The sequence below is a fragment of the Musa acuminata genome, chromosome BXJ1-10 (assembly GCF_036884655.1).
Source record: "Musa acuminata AAA Group cultivar baxijiao chromosome BXJ1-10, Cavendish_Baxijiao_AAA, whole genome shotgun sequence".
Lineage (NCBI taxonomy): Eukaryota > Viridiplantae > Streptophyta > Magnoliopsida > Zingiberales > Musaceae > Musa > Musa acuminata.
This window is the reverse complement of record NC_088336.1, coordinates 21,100,325-21,104,245: the sequence shown is the minus strand read 5'-3', so window position 1 is coordinate 21,104,245 and position 3,921 is coordinate 21,100,325.

Below are 3,921 nucleotides of genomic sequence, written 5' to 3'. Positions count from 1 at the left end.
AGTTTGCCCTTCGTTCTACCGACTGTTGGCAGATCAGCAAAGACAACGAAGGCTACCGCGGTGAGGAAGATGAGGATTGGCCGTGGAGCCTCTTAAAATTATGATTGCAGCGATGTTGGTCGCTGGCCAAAGACAAGGACGAAGCTTCGCTTTTCTTAGTGACGTTGGTCGCTGGACAAAGGCAAGAGCGAAACTTCACTTTTCTCACTGCTCTGATACCATTATGAAAAGAATAGAAGATAATAACAATTATTGAAGAAGCTTTATTGAAGAAGTAAAGAAGCTTTATTGAAGAAATGAAAATGCTTTAATACATTAACATGTTCCCTCTCGAATAGAGGATTTTCCTCAACAGAATAGAGAGATTTCCTCGTATAGTTGGGAAATCTTATCTTCTATCATGCCCCCGTGCTCCTGATAAGGATACCAATCTTGGATCGATGCAAAGAATGGTTTACAAGTGAGAGACTTCGTGAGTAGGGCAAGAGCAGATCGTTGCTGTTGTTGCGATTGCTATTGCTGTGAGGGCACAGGCATTCTCTTTATTCTCTTTAAGTCCGCCCTTCGTTCTACCGACTGTTGGCAGATCAGCAAAGGCAACGAAGGCTACCACGGTGAGGAAGATGAGGATTGGCCGTGGAGCCTCTTAAAATTATGATTGCAGCGATGTTGGTCGCTGGCCGAAGACAAGGGCGAAGCTTCGCTTTTCTTAGTGACGTTGGTCGCTGGACAAAGGCAAGAGTGGAGAAAGGCAAGAGTGTTCCCTCTCGAATAGAGGATTTTCCTCAACAGAATAGAGAGATTTCCTCGTATAGTTGGGAAATCTTATCTTCAATCATTGAGGCCTTATTTCAATCTAAACACCAACATGTCGGTCTTTTTTTAAGCTTTAAGAAAAGTGAAGTCTTTCTTCTTTAAAACAGCATGTCAATTCATGTGATAGGACAAACGGACACTCGTTGGCATATCTCCACAATATAACATTCATATTTTTAATCTTAAATATAATTTATAGGGTACAAGATGACAATTATCCTCATATTATTTTCTTTCCTTACTTGATGATTTTGTATGGATTTTTAATTTAACATTTCTATTCGTTGACTATGATTATCAGAAAAAGAAAAAAAAATCATCGGATCCATCATTTAAGCTCAAAATAAATTAAAAGTTACTCGTACTTATTTAGTGTAGACCTAATCCATTATCTTTTGGGTGGAATTGCCATAACATGGGCACACTTCTTAGCAAAAATTATTGTCGTAGGATGATGGGTTGAAGGATTTCAAAAACATTATGGCACTACTTGTTGTATTTGGTCTAATGCTGTACGTAGAAGTCACTCATGAATAGTATGATACCGAGTAGGGAGGAAGAAAAAGAGAGTCCATACAACAAAGAGATAGATATAGAAGAAGGGACAATTCAAGCTTAGAAAATAGAATTAAATTAACCTCACAGATTAGGGAGGTTATATATATATATATATATATATATATATATATATATATATCCTTCACTGTGCATCCTTGTTGATGATTTTGATTTATAATGTCTAATTGATATTTTAAAAGGCTTCAGTACAATATTTCATGACATGGCTATGTTACTAAATTGGTAGGATTCGTTTTATTAAGGTGTTTTTTTTCTCAAAGAATATATCATCTTAGAGAAATTTGATAGAAAAAATATTTAAAAAGGAAGAGGAAGAACATAGAGAAGAAAAAAAAAAAAGAAAGGAAGAAACAAGATGAGAAAGATAGAAAGCAATTTTTTTGAGTATTTTTTAAGAGATAGGTGTGATACCCGTCCACATGTCTCCATAAGATAACATTTATGTTTTCTTGAAATGCTAAAACGAGTAAATAGGGCACAGATAACATGTGATTTTATTGTTTAAAAAAATAGAATAGTAGCTTGGAAGATTTAGAATACATCGTGACATTATGGTCTCTAAAATTTAGCCTATGTTTAGCCTAAGATTCACTAATTGCCAAATTGGATGTTCCATTTGATTTGGTATTTACTAACACAAATAACTTTTAGTTACCTATGAATCCCATGGTTTTTTTTTAATATAAAAAAATATCATGCCAATTAGTGTAACAATCTATAATTTCATAACAAGTTGGCCTGTATTTAAGAAAAACCCTAGGTCTTTCTTTATTTAATCCAAACCAAGACCTAAAACTAACATGATATGGACACATACCCATCCACGTGTCTTGGTAAGATAATATTACATTGATGTGTTTCTAGAATGTTGAAAAAAGTTTATAGTGCACAAGATGGCAGTTATCTGTACAAAAGACAATCTTTTTAGAAAAATAGAATAGTGGCTTAGAAATTTTAGAACATATTATGACATTATGATTTCTAAAGTTTAGCCAATGCTTAGCTTACGATCCACTCTATTCGGTGTATTCGATATTACATTTGGTTTGGCATTTTTTTTACGACAAATAACTTTTAGTTACTCATGAATCCCATGATATTTCTTTTAATCTAAATAAACACCATGTTGGTCTTTTAATAATTTATATTTTCATAACTAGTTGGTCTTTTTTAAGAAATACTCAACTAAGACATCAATTAATGTGATATAGATGCATACCCGTCTATATGTCTCGAGAAAATAACCTTAATGTTTTTCTTGAATGTTGAAAAGCATTTTTCATTTTCTAAAATAGTAGAATAGTGGCTTGGAAGATTTAGAAGGCATTATGACATTAAGGTTTAGTCAATGCCAAACCTAAGACCCACTATTCGATGTTGCATTTGGTATTAACTATGACATATATCATCTACCCACTATATATCAGTTACTCTGTGAGTTCTACGATACAAAATCGGGGAGAGGATAAAAAATCGACAATGAATTCATACAAGAAAAGGATCAATATAGAAGAAGAGAAAATGCACCCTACGAAAAGGAAAAGAAAAAAAAAATAGATTAGGTAGATGATATATATCCTTTATTGTGGGTCGTTGATTGATAAAGATTTCATGTATGTGATTTCTCTTCATCAAGAAGATTGTTTATGCTTGAAGACTAAAATATAGTTTTGACGAGCATGTAAATCTTTGTTGTAATAGAGTGCTTGTGTACTGAGATATAAATTAGGTGATTGACCACTAAAAATAAAATTTATGAACTCGATGACCATGGAGGATATATATGTATATTGATAATATCCATGTATGTGAAATAAAATAAATATGATTTTTTTATTATTAATAACTAAAGAATCTGATGGTAAATAATAGGGTGAGTTCTATTTGAAAGATAAGATTTTGAAATCAAAGGAAAATCTCAAAGATCAACAATCAAAATATGGGGTTGATCTTATTAAGGGAAGAGAAGACTTCAATAAAAAAAAATCAAACAACATACCATAAAGTCGATGCAAGTTTAAAATAGTTTGATACTTCCTATCTATATACACCATCAAAATCAAATCTTTCACTATGTGAAATCAATTATAAATAACTTTAAATCAATCACAAATTTCTTTATATATTCTCTCATATATATTTCGAAGAATTTCTTTTTATCATCATCTCGAGACCTTCTATTGAAAAATCCATACATCTAAAATAATTTTTTACATCTTGCTCTTTATCAAAATGGTACATGAGATATTTATAAAATAGTTAACCTTTAGTTTTTAATATTTTATTTTTTTAGAAAGTCCATGGATGCTAAGATTCATTGTTCCATGGCCATAGATTACAAAAATATATAAAACTATTTACCAATCCTAACAAGCTCATGACTTAATCTCCTGTTTATATACATAAACTCTAATCCAGTTCTCCTTGAGTCACCAAACACTCTCCATTTTCTTACTAATTTGAATCGGATAAATAATACATTAGATGATTTTAGTCCAAACATACTATAATACTATAATAGATCTA